Consider the following 14,082-nt stretch of genomic DNA (forward strand, 5'->3'; position numbering starts at 1 on the left):
AACCAAACTAAGTGACTAAGTATCTGCAGGGTGAGCCAGCCAGGAGTCTGGGCTACAGATCCAGATCAGCCCTGGTCGTAACTGCAGTTTTGGCCCCACCTGGTGGTGGTTTTACTCCGTGATTTAGACACTGCTGAGGAACTTCGGAGTCCTGGGGCTGACTTGGTTTTTCAGAGTGGCGGGACTGATTTCAGATTTTTTTCCAATTAAGTTTATTAGTCAACTCGGCGGAAGTTCAGTTGGGCGGCACCTGGTGCTGTGGGCTTGTCCTTTGCGTCCCTCGTTGAGAAAACAGGGCTGTGCTCGGGCCTGCACAGGATGCACAGACAGTCCAAGGAGGGGGGTCACAAAACTGGATGCCAACACATCTCCCAGGTACAGAAAGGACTACTTGGGCAATGCCTCAGAGTGCAACCGCCTCAGGAAGGACAGATCCAGAGGGGACTTCTGAAGAAATTCTCAGCATCTAGGAGTGTGGTCCTCCTATAAAACTGCTAAAGGAGGAACAGGCTAACTCACTAAACATACACAGAGATTTTAACTGCATCACAGGACACCAGAGGCAAAGGCTGACCAGATGAAGGAGAAGGAATCTGGAGTCCTAGCTTAGGTTCAAGAGCATTGCCTAGGGTTAAGACTGAGTTATGACCTTGCATAACAGGAGATATGACAGGAGAGAGTTAACACTGATTCAACAGAATTGGGGAACTTGGGGTCATCTACGTCAGGGGACGTGTTGAGAAAAACCATATGATATAATATCAGCAGAGTCTTGGTTGACATTCCACAAGTCAGATTAAATAGTGATGCCAAAACATGCACACAAGGCTTCTTGTATCTCTTATCTGGGTATTTACCTTCGTCACATTCTTGCAAAATATTAGGGTAGACATTATGAAGGAAAATGAACATGAATCTAAACATATATAGAGAACAGCATTCATCACTTTCCAGAAACCCTTTGTGTTTACTAGAGATGATAGTTTTATGTAACCATGTGCCATTGCTGGACCACGCCAACCCCACTTTTTCTAAAGCAGTTAGCCTTCAAGGACATTTTAGTGCCTATGAGGTCAGAAAACTAACTGGCTGCAGATGTGTCTATGCAGTGAAATGATAGGGACCTAGCACAGTTAATAAACATCACCTGCCCAGCCGAGGAAGAGGGCTAGGAAAGAACGACAAGTAAGTATTATAGGACTAAGAGAACATTCATTCTTCAAAAGGGAGAAGTTTGCATCTTGAGCCACAAGCTGCTATGCAAAAAGAAAAAGGAAAGGGAAGGAACGAGAAGGGAAGGGAAGGGAAGGGAAGGGAAGGGAAGGGAAGGGAAGGGAAGGGAAGGGAAGGGAAGGGAAGGGAAGGGAAGGGAAGGGAAGGGAAGGGAAGGAAAGGAAAGGAAAGGAAAGGAAAGGAAAGGAAAGGAAAGGAAAGGAAAGGAAAGGAAAGGAAAGGAAAGGAAAGGAAAGGAAAGGAAAGGGATGCACTGACAAACTCTCTATGGTTTTTATTACATTATCCATTCTTATTCCCCAACAACTCTCTAAATGGAAACAAAACTATAAATGTCAAAGAGAATATATAATCTGTTAATACAAAAACCACAAGCTAAGCGAGTAAAGTACAAATGAGAAGAAAATGAGTTAGTATCAACACCGAGCCCTTGGTTGCATGGGGAAACACCACCTTTGCCTGATGACCTGTGAGAGGGGTTTGTACAGGATCTAGTGTGGACCCAACCAAGGAAATGGAAGGCATAGTGTTTCAGAAGCGAGGACCTTGAAAGCTGGTAAAGATTAGAAACCTACGAAAACCAACAAACCAACACAAATAGCACCACCTCTGGGACTGCAGCACAGGTGCTTGGAAGTCAAGAGAGGAGCCCAGTTTCTCAAAGCCTAGAGCCATGGTTCTCAACCTTCCTAATACTACAACCCTTTATTACAATTCCTCATGTTGTGCTGACCCCTCCCCCAACTATAAAATTGGTTTCTTTGCTATTTCATAAGTAACTTTGCTATTGTTCTGTAAAAATCTGTATTTTCTGATGGCCTTTGGCAACCCCTTATGAAAGGGTTGTTAGCTGCCACAAAGAGGTCACGACCCACAGGTTGAGAACTGCTGGCCTAGACACTTCAAGAAGCAACTCACTGACATGGAGCAACCGACAATACTCAGGTCATGCCAAGGCTTCAAGGGGTCATCGTGAAACCAGTTTTGAAAGCATCAAAAACAAAACAAAACAACAAAAAACAACACAATGTCCACTATCAAGATGAACACTGTAGAGGTGGTGAGGTGACACTTCCAGAGATAGAGGTTACATGAATAAGAGCAGCTCTCCCTTCCCTTCCCAGACTGCACCTTCCTGCCTCATATTTCACTTTCCACCACTCAAACTAAAAATGGTGCTTTACAGAGTCCAGGACTCATATAAACAGAATATGGAAGCTGAGAGACAGCAGGTTGGTAACATGCACACTGACAACACAGAGAAAGAGTTCTGTCCCATGTTTAGGTCTGTTTCTCACATCTTAGTTCATGAAAAGCAATTTTGTCTCAAAATATCTTGATCAGCAACAAAGAAGCTGAGAGAGTGTCACCCAAGGGCAATCTGATCTACACCCAAGCCATGCTATCTAGGACGACGTCTTACACCCCTGAGAAATAAGAGATTGAAGTTACCTATGAAAAATGGGCTTCTTGGAAGCCATGTGCGGGCTGGCTTAAAACAATAAGCATTTCTTGCCCCCAGGGACATCATTCTCTACAAATATGGTCTGGATGCTTATCAAACAAGTTTTTAGGCTGCTCTCTGAAGTCTCTGGGCAAGTACAAACACCAGAGTCAAATAAATGCCTTTAAAAGCAAGGCCGTGGAGCACGTACCCTGTCAGTGGGATCCTCATATTCCCCCAAAGTAAACAGTAACATGAGAATATTTATATGAAATAAAACTGTGTATCAAGCCTGCCTTGGCTCAGCCAGAGGGAAGGATAAATCCCTTGCAGATCTCTCAGAGAGTGGTCCTTTGTTGACCGCGGACGCCACTTCCAAGACAGTGCAAACCAACTGCAGAGCAAGGCTTTTCATTATGCCAAGGAATGAAAATATTACAACACCCTCCATTTTGTTTTATCTCACAGTTATATTTTACTTAAACCCCCTCCTACCTTTTGTTCAAGTAATTTTAATTTATCATGAGTCAAGCCCAAATTTAGGTTGGAAACAAATGACAAGTCCCTACCACAAACCCACAAACAGTGTCACCCTCATGGCCCAGCGTCCTTGCTGCTTGCCTTCCCCCTCTTTTAAGAAGCTAAAGGCTACATCCGTGGGAGGGGTTTAGAGGGAGGAAATGGGAAGGGAGAAATGATGTAATTAAAATCTCAAAACCTGAAAGAAGAGATTTAAAAATAAAAATGCATACATACTATAATGTTCAAGGAAAAAGCTTTTAAAGAAAATATGCAATAAACCTTTGGAGTTTATATATTAAGATAAAAACTAATCTTTTAAATATTTTCAGGTTTTTCAATATTGCTTTCTTATGTTTTCAGTAAACTTAAATATTCCAGAAAGAAAGAAGACTACAGCCTGAGGTTTAAAGTTGAGTGGAACAAAAAGGCTGGAAGGTTGATCAAAGGTGAATTCTATTTGTCCACGTGGATTTGTGCTTGTTTCCCAGCTGGCACATGTCATGGGCAAAGTCACCTGGTAGGAACTGGGGGTGAAATGAGCTATGAAGCTAAATGTCTTGCAATATACATTTTTTCCTTTTTTAATATTTTTATTAGGTATTTTCCTCATTTACGTTTCCAATGCTATCCCAAAAGTTCCCCATACCCTCCCCCACCTCCCCTGCTCCCCTACCCACCCACTCCCACATTTTGGCCCTGGCCTTGCAATATACATATTGGGGAAAGAAAAAAGTAATACTGGCGAAACATTTGCACAAACTTAGTCTGTTTCTTCATAGGTCCACCTGAGAAACGGTCACTGAGAATCAAGAGGAGAACGTTAGTGAACTTCTCATATTATTTTAGTCCAATGGGACAATCCTTGCTAACTCAAGCTAGGACAGAGCTGGGGATACTGTGTCTGTCCACAGACAAGCCTCCACAGGGCACAGCTGACTCAAATTCCTAAAGAACCAAGCAGGGGCATAGAAGAAGGGAGAAAGAGAACAGAATGAAAGGCTAGTTAGCATATGGGTGAGGGACAAACAGCCCTGCACGTTTAGCAGCACTGATAATAAATAATGACTTACAATTTTCAAGTTGATAGCTGGATCAAAGACCAAGTTTGATTAACTGTATTTCAAGCTTGTACAACCACTCTGGAAATCAGTCTGGCGGTTCCTCAGAAAATTGGACATAGTACTACCGGAGGATCCCACAATACCTCTCCTGGGCATATATCCAGAAGATGTCCCAACCGGTAAGAAGGACACATGCTCCACTATGTTCATAACAGCCTTGTTTATAATAGCCAGAAGCTGGAAAGAACCTAGATGCCCCTCAACAGAGGAATGGATACAGAAAATGTGGTACATTTACACAATGGAATACTAGTCAGCTATTAAAAAATGAATTTATGAAATTCCTAGGCAAATGGATGGACCTGGAGGGTATCATCCTGAGTGAGGTAACCCAATCACAAAGGAACTCGCACAATATGTACTCACTGATAAGTGGATATTAGCCCAGAAACTTAGGATACCCAAGATATAAGATACAACTTGCCAAACGCATGAAATTCAAGAAGAACAAAGACCAAAGTGTGGACACTTTACCCTTTCTTAGAAATGGGAACAAAACACCCATGGAAGGAGTTACAGAAACAAAATTTGGAGCTGTGACGAAAGGATGGACCATCTAGTGATTGCCATATGCAGGGATCCATCCCATAATCAGCTTCCAAATGCTGACACCATTGCATACACTAGCAAGATTTTGCTGAAAGGACCCAGATATAGCTCTCTCTTGTGAGACTATGCCGGGGCCTAGCAAACACAGAAGTGGATGATCACAGTCAGCTATTGGATGGGTCACACGGCCCCCAATGGAGGAGCTAGAGAAATTACCCAAGGAGCTAATGGGAACTGCAACCCTATAGGTGGAACAACAATATGAACTAAGCAGTACCCCGGAGCTCTTGTCTCTAGCTGCATATGTATCAAAAGATGGCCTAGTCGGCCATCACTGCAAAGAGAGGCCCATTGGACTTGCAAACTTTATATGCCCCAGTACAGGGGAACGCCAGGGCCAAAAAGGGGGAGTGGGTGGGTAGGGGAAACAGACCTCCAGAGTAGATTGGTAAAGATCATTTATAGTACATATCACTGTTATAATGTACTTTCAAAACATTTTCTTAAAATAAAGACCGACAGTTATGGTAGGCATATTTTCCCTATCTTGTAAGAAATGGGACCATGTAAGAAATGTGGACATGTCTAACAGAGTAGCAACCCAAACCCTAGTGTAACAGTCGATTGTCCAAAATTCTTCCTACTAGACTATGGGGATTCCACTGAAGCTAGTCACTACATCTTGTTAATGACTGCTTCTCAGCTCTCAAAGACTCAGACACCTGGTCTACCAGAGCAGCATCTTTCCTCTCCATCATAGCAACTAAAATTACTTATGTTTGAAACCATTCACAAGTCCATCATTTTTCTGTCTTTACTGTAGTTATAGTGAAAGAAAATAGCAGATATCCACAAAACCTTAGCCCTGGAATGACATAAACAATCAAATGTAAGTTAAATATAACTTAAAAAAAAAAAGGCTAGGTCATTGGATCCAAAGGGTAGGTTAAGTCTGACCTAATTTGATTTTTAATTATTTAAAATAAATGTATATTGTATATTTTCTTTGGAGTTCATATTTTTTCTTAGTAAATAAAATTAGTGGAAAATTTAGTTCTCTTTGCTTTGTAACTAGAAAATATCTTCTATTAAAGCAATATAAATATTAAAGATTAGCCTACATTGTCAAAATCAATAAGCAATTTATTTTAGTTCATAAAAAGGCTACATATTTTAATTTTATTCAAATAAAATTTCTCCTACTAATATCCTTTTTGTTCAAATATATGAAGACCTCCACAATTATCATTTAAATTACCCAAAGGGTAGACACTTTCTTTAAGTCCTACACAACACCATCATGCTGTCTTCCTACAAAAACCAGTAAAACCTAAATAAATCTGGCTTATGAAGTTGTCTGGAATGAATAGGTTGTCTTAAAACTGGCCAAGAAAGGGCCAATGTCATTTGAAAGTCAGACTTATTTATATTTCTCTTCAAATTATAGTCACTTTAGTTCAAATTTTTATTTGTTCTTTGAGAATTTTGTAAATATGTTTTCATCATTTTCTCACCCTAACCCTACTCCTTCAAACTCTATCCCCAACTTATCTACCTACTCAATTACCCAACTACTCAACTGTTTTCTCCTCCTCTTTGTCCTCCTCCTTCTCCCTCTTCTCTTCTCTTCTCTTCTCTTCTCTTCTCTTCTCTTCTCTTTTCTTCTCTTCTCTTTTCTTCTCTTTTCCTGCTTCTTTTTTAAAAAGAAAAAAGAAAAAAAAAGAAGAAAACCGCATCAAGTCCAATTTGTGCTAATCTTATACTCTTGAATGTGTGGCCTTCACTGGAAGGTGGTCTATCCACGTAGTACCACACCTTTAAACAAGACTCCCTTGCCTTTTCCTGGTTTCTCTGGATTGCCAAAAGCCCCTTAGACAGAGTTAGAACTTCATGCCTACCTGCCCTCTCCATTCTGGAATTGTGTCTGGCTTGAGCTTGCACAGGCCTTGTGCATGCTGTCTCCACTGCTCTGAGTTCGATTATATGCACAAATGCCCAGCTGTGTCTAGGAAACAGTTTCCTTGTTGTCATCCACCACTTCTGGTTCTTAGTCATCTTTCTGCCTCCTCTTCCACAACAGTCCCTGACCTCGGGAAGAAGATGGTGTTATGCAGATGTCTTGTATAGGGGTGAGCATTCCATAGACTCTTTCTCTACACCTTAACCATTCTGTGGGTCTCAATGTTAATTACCATCAACTTTGAAGAGCTTTTCTCATAGGTGTTTGCAGGTGATAAATCTATGTACATAACAAGTCATTGAGATTAATACTATGATGTTAACAGGTGGACATTATTTTACATGAAGTACTCCATATTTTAACATACATTAAAGAGTGATGACTCAGTTTTTTAAAAAAGAGTTGAATACAGAGGTTGGAGACACAGAGTCCAGGAAAACAACTCCATTTTTAATTTTCTTTCTAAAAATTGACAGTTATTCAACAACCACAGGCATCCTACTCATATTATACAGAATATATTTCATGTCCCCAACAGAATAGATCCTTGTGAGTTTATGATAATGAGAAACACCATGGGTGATTATATATCATCTCAAAACATTTGTTGTTGAGCAAATGTTTTTATTTTTCTCATAGACAACAATAACCAGACTCTTTGTATCTTCTTATAATTTTCTATGGTGATACTTTATTTTTTCCCCTCAGTTTCCCTTCTTCTTGTCGTCTTCCAACTCACAAATAGTCCTCTTTTTGCATCCATCTCTCTCTCTCTCTCTCTCTCTCTCTCTCTCTCTCACACACACACACACACACACACACACACACACATACACATACACATGCACACACACTTTTAAACTGTACACTCCATATATGAAAACCTTAGAACACAAGATGTTTATCTTTCTGAGCCTGACTTATTTAACTTCACATAAGCACCTCTATTTTCTTACAAGATAGAATAATTTTATTCTTTCTTATGGCTGAATAAAACACCATTGTAAATAGAAACATTTTGTATATTTATTCAACCATCCATGAAATTGTTACTATCTAGTCAACTGTGGAAGTGCTGCAATAAACATGGAAGTATAAGTACCTCTATGGTATTTCTGGCCTAGCTTTGTATAAATATATACATACATACATACATACATACATACATACATGCATACATACGTGTGTATGCATATATACATATATGTGTGTATATATGTATATTTATGTGTAGACATATATATGTACATACATATGTATATATATAAAAGATTTTTCAAAACTTCGTTGTTTTGTAGTTCTTGTAGTTCCTATTTTGAGAGTCCCCTGTTTAATTTTTGTGCCAATTTGTTGATGGGATGATTTGATGGGAGGTGATTTTTCATTTTTTTAGTGCTTCATACATTAGAGATATTAATCTCCAGGCTACGCTTTTTCCACCCACCGATTGTTTCCTTCACTCTGCAAATGTTTATAGTGTCGTGAAATACCATGAAACTACACTTGTGAATTCCACTTGTGATTTCTTCCTACTGTTTTCTGAGTTACTACAGTCCATGGCATCAAGTTTTTGCCTATGCATAGACAAGCATTTTCCTCTAGTATCTCCAGTTTCAGATCTTATGTTAAGATCTTTCATCCACTTTGCAAAAGCATTTTAAATTATTTATTTATTTATTTCCCAAATGTTGTCCCCCTTCTTGTAGAGCTCTTCATCCTGTCCCCTCTCCCCTTCCCCTCGGAAAGCAACACACACACACACACACACACACACACACACACACACACACACATGCTGGCATATCGCTTCTCTAGGACATCAAGTCTTGACAGGAATAGACTCATCCTATCTCACTGGGGCCAGACAAGGCAGCCAGCCCTCAGCTACATATGTGCTGGGGGCCATGGATCAGCCCATGTGTGCTCTTTGGTTAGTAGCTTAGTATCTGGAAGCTCCTGGTTGACACTGTTGGTCTTCCTATGGGGTTGCCACTCCCTTCAGCTCCTTCAATCCTTCCCCTTATTCTTCCATGACCTCACTCCCCAACCTCAGTCCAATGTTTGGCTATGGATATCTCAATCTGTCTCAGTTGGCTGCTGGTAGAGCCTCTCAGAGGACAGCCATGCTAAGCTCCTGTTTGCAAGCACAACATAGCACTAGTAGTAGTGTCAGGGTTTGGTGCCCACCCATGTGATGAATTGGTCACTGGTCAGCCATTTCTTCAGTCTCAGCTCCATTTTTGTCCCTGCATTTCTTTTAGACAGGAATAATTCTGTGTCAAAACTTTTGAAGGTGGGTTGGTATCCTCATCCTTCCACTGGGACTGTCTATCTACTGGAGGTGGTCTCTTCAGGTTCCATCTCCCCACTTTGGGAACTTCAGCTAAGATCATCCATATTGAGTCCTGGGAACTTCTTATATCTCAGGTCTCTGGGACTTTCTACAAATTCCTCCCACTCTACACTCCCCACCCCCGGCAGCTGCATAGTTACATTCATTCTCCTGACTTCTTTACACCCCCCCCATATCTGATCCTGCCCCCCTTTCCTCTCCACTTAGGTCCCTCACTCCCTATGCCTCCCATGATTATTTTGTCCCCCCTTCTAAGTGGGATTGAAGCATCCTCACTTGTGCCTTCCTACTTTTTTAACTTCATTGGGTCTGTGGGATGTATCCTGAGTATTCTGTACTTTTTGGCTAATATACACTTATCAGTGAGCACATACCATGTATATTATTTAGGGTCTGGGTTACCTCATTCAGTATGATATTTTCTAGTTCTATCCATTTGACTAAAAAATTCATGATATCCTTGTTTTTAATAGCTGAATAGTATTCCATGTGTAATTGTACCATATTTTCTGTATCCATTCTTTGGTTGAGGGACATCTGGGTTGCTTCCAGTATCTGATTACTACAAATAAAGCTGCTATGAACGTAGTGGAGCACATGTCTTTGTGGTATGGTGGAGCATCTTTGTTGGGTATATGCCGAGAAGCAGTATAGCTGGGTTTTCAGGTAAAACTATTTCAAATTTTTCTGAGGATCTGCCAGATTGATTTTTAGAGTGGCTGTACCAGCTTGCAATCTTATCAGCAATGGAAGAGTTTCTCCTTTCTCCACATCCTTGCTAGTATCTGCTGTCACTTGAGTTTTTCATCTAAGCCATTCTGATTGGTGTAAGCTGCAAAATAATTTGCATTTCCCTAATGACTAAAGATATTGAACATTTCTATCCCGAGCTTTTGTCCCCACCGGCAAGAACACACTCAGGACAACCGGAATCTTCTGCGGCAAAGCTTTATTGCTTCTTCAGGAGGGAAGACCTCGACCCCAGAAAATGGAGTCGCTTATATAGCCCTCAGCCATGGCGTTTCAGCACCTGATATGGCATGTCAGCTCCTGATTTGTTGCTTGCCCATCACCCCACTACTACGCCCCGAGATGGGCAGTGACTAGGAGTGAGTTCACTCTCGCACCTGCGTACAAGGCTTGTTTACTAATTAGGTACAGCGGAGGCCAGCACCATCTTATAATGGCGATTGCTTGAGGCTCGTGATTGCTCGCATCACGGCTCTCCACACATTTCTTTAAGTAATTCTCGGCCATTTGAGATTCCTTTGTTGTGAGTTCTGTTTAGCTCTGTGCTCCATTTTTTTTATTGGATTATTTGGTTTTGTTGTTGTTGTTTTTGTTGTTGTTGTTTTGAGTCTAACGTCTTGAGTTCTTTATATATTTTGAATGTTAGCCTTCTATAGAATGTAGGGTTAGGGAAGATCTTTTCTCAATCTGTAGGTTGCTGTTTTGCCCTATTGACAGTGTCTTTTGCCTTACAGAAGCTTTTCAGCTTCAAGAGGTCCCATTTATCAATTGTTGATCTTAGAGTCTGAGCCATTGATGTTCTGTTCAGGAAGATTTCCCCTGTCTCAATGCATTTGAGACTATTTCCCACTTTCTCTTCTATTAGATTCAGGGTATCTGGTTTTATGTTGTGGTCCTTGATCCACTTGGACTTGAGTTTCATGCAGGGGTAATAAATAAGAATCAATTTGTATTCTTCTACATGCAGATTGACAATTAGACCAGCACCATTTGTTGAAAGTGATTTCATTTTTCCACTATATGGTTTTGGCTTCTTTGTCAAAAATCAAGTATCCATAAGTATGTGCGTTTATTTCTGGATCTTTTATTCTACTCTATTGATCAATATGTCTGTCTCTGTAGCAATATGATGTGTTTGGTTTTTGTTGTTGTTGTTGTTGTTTTTAAACACTGTTGCTCTGTAGTATAGCTTGAGGTCCAAAATGGTGATTCCCACAACAGTTCTTTTATTGTTGAGAATTGTTTTGGCTACCCTGATTTTGTTGTTGTTGTTGTTGTTGTTTTTCCAAATGAAGTTGATAATTGCTCCTAATATGTCTGTGAAGAATTGTGTTGGAATTTTGATGAGAACTCCATTGAATCTGTAGATTGCTTTTGTCAAGATGGCCATTTTCACTATATTAATCCTATTTATCCATGAGCATGGAATATCTTTCCATCTTCTGAGATCTTCTTCAATTGCTTTCTTCAGAGACTTGAAGTTTTTTTCATACAAATCTTTCACTTGCTTGATTAGAGTTATACCAACATATTTTATTACTTGTGGCTGTTGTGAAGGATGTTGTTCTCCTGCCATGGACCGGGCTCAGTTGGCCCCCCTCAACCCATGGGAGTCAGGGGTTCTAGCAGGTAGACATGGAGTTGGCGAGAATGGGGTGACAAACAGACATGAGACAAGAGAGTGTGCCAGATCTGAATGTATTCCAAACGAACACCAGACTTTTAATACAGAAGAAAAACAAGAAAAGCCAGGCAAACACATCTGCCAAAGTTACAGTGACAAAAAACAAAAAGAATGCATACATAAAAGATAGCGGGAGCCAGGCTGTTTACCACTGAGAATGGAACCAGGTGAATGCTTTGATGCAATGCTAGTCTATTGTTAAACCCACCACTAGGGGTTCTTTTAGTAAATACCTGATTATGTTATTCCTCTGGGCCTAGTAAAGAAACCTGTACCAGGGGAATTCCCTTCCACTAACCCTTTCATGCGACAACCCACCTATTTGCTAGGCCTTTGTGTATTCCTGTGTTTGGGTGTGACTTGGCTATTGTTCTAAGTAATTACTATGCAGACTAGCCCTGAGCTTTTCTAGCTCAGTTACGAGTACATTGTAATGCCTAATTAGTTTCACTGTCTCATCTCTACTAGAAGTGAATTTGAAAGTTAATAAAAGGTAACATTCTTACTGAATTCCAAGCACAGGGTCGGCTTCAAGGATTTTCTAGGAACCACTGGAACACTGGTGAAGGCTTAGCTATATGTCAAAAATTAATCCTCAAAGGTACTTATAATAAAACAATACTGAAAGAGAGAGCACACGGATCCAAACACCAGACTAACTCAGGGACAGGTTTTGAGTATACGGGCTATGGGAATGCCAAGGTTCCAGGAGGCTGTTTCTGTGAAACTCTTTGCCTCATGACTGCTTTCAGGCTTTAGGCCTACCAAGCAGACTGCACTGGAGTGGGCATAGCATTTCCCTATTTTCTTTCTCAGCCTGTTTATTGTTTTTATTATGTTTAGGTATGTGCCTTGAATCCCTAATCTCTCCAAGATTTTTAACATGAAGAGGTGTTGAATTTTGTCAAAAGCTTTCCAGCATCTAATGAGATGATCATGTAATTTTTTTCTTAGAATTTGTTTATATAGTAGATTATGTTTATGGGTTTTCATATGTTAAACCATCCCTGCATCCCTGGGATGAAGCCTACTTGATCGTAGTGAATGATTTTATTTATGTGTTCTTCAATTCAGTTTGTGGGAAATTTTATTGAGTATTTTTGTGTTGATGTTCATAAGTGAAATTGATCTGAAGTTCTCTTTCTCTTTTGGATCTTTGTGTGGTTTAGTTATCAGAGTAACTGTGGCTTCATAAAATGAATTAGGTAGTGTTCCTTCTGTTTCTATTTTGTGGAATAGTTTTAGGAATATTGGTATTAGCTCTTCTTTGAAAGTCTGGTAGAATTCTCCATTAAAACCATCTGGCCCTGGGCTTTTTTTTGGATGGGAGGTTTTTAATGCTTTTATTTCCTTAGGTTTTTGGGGACTGTTTAGATAGTTTACCTGATCTTGATTTAACTTTGGTATGTGGTATCTGCCTAGAAAACCATCCATTTTGTCTAGATTTTTCCAGTTTTGTTGAGTATTGGTTTTGTAGTAACATCTGATGACTTTCATTTTAATTTCCTCAGTTTCTGTTGTTTTGTCTCCCTTTTCATTTCTGATTTTGTTAATTTGGATACTGTCTCTGTGCCCTTTAGTTAGTTTGGCTAGGGGTTTATCTATCTTGTTTATTTTCTCAAAGAACCAGCTTTTGATTTTGTTGATTCTTTGTGTTTTTCTATTTCTAGTTGGTTGATTTCAATTGTTTTGTGTCCAGTTAGTTATATGGTCAGTTTTGGAGAAGGTACCATGAACTGCTGAGAAGGAGCATATTCTTTTGTTTTATTGTGAAATGCTCTCTTTATATCTGTTAAATCCTTTGATGGGTATGAAGTATCCTTCCCCATCTCTTTTGATTACTTTCGGTTGAAAATCTATTTTATTGGATATTAGAATGGCTACTCCAGCCTGTTTCTTGGGATCGTCTGCTTGGAAAACCTTTCCAGCCCTTTATTCTGAGATAGTGTCTGTTTGGATGCTGAGATGTGCAGCAGAAGGATGTTCCTGTTTATGTATCCAGTCTGTGTCTTTTTATTGAGCAATTGAGTCCATTGATGTTAAGAGATATTAGTGACCAATGATTGCTTGTTCCTGTTATTTTGTTGTGGAGGTGTTATTGTGTGTGTGATTCTCTTCTTTTGGGTCTGTTGTGAGATGATTAATTTATTGAGTTTTCTTGGGTATAGTTACTCTCCTTGGGTTGGAGTTTTCCTTCTAATATCCTCTGTCGGGCTGGATTAGTAGAAAGATATTGCTTAAGTTTGGTTTTGTCATGGAATATCTGTGATTCTCCATCTATGGTGATTAAGAATTTTGCTGAGTATAGTAATCTGAGCTGGCATTTTGTTCAATTCTTTAACCCATTTGATTGTATTTTCTTGTATTTTTTAAAGGGATTTATTTGTTTCCACTTTAAGGGATTCTACCTGTTTTCCTATATTCCTTTAAGGGAATTATTTATATCCTCCTTAAAGGCCTCTATCA

The sequence above is a fragment of the Mus musculus genome, chromosome 1, assembly GCF_000001635.26.
Source record: "Mus musculus strain C57BL/6J chromosome 1, GRCm38.p6 C57BL/6J".
Lineage (NCBI taxonomy): Eukaryota > Metazoa > Chordata > Mammalia > Rodentia > Muridae > Mus > Mus musculus.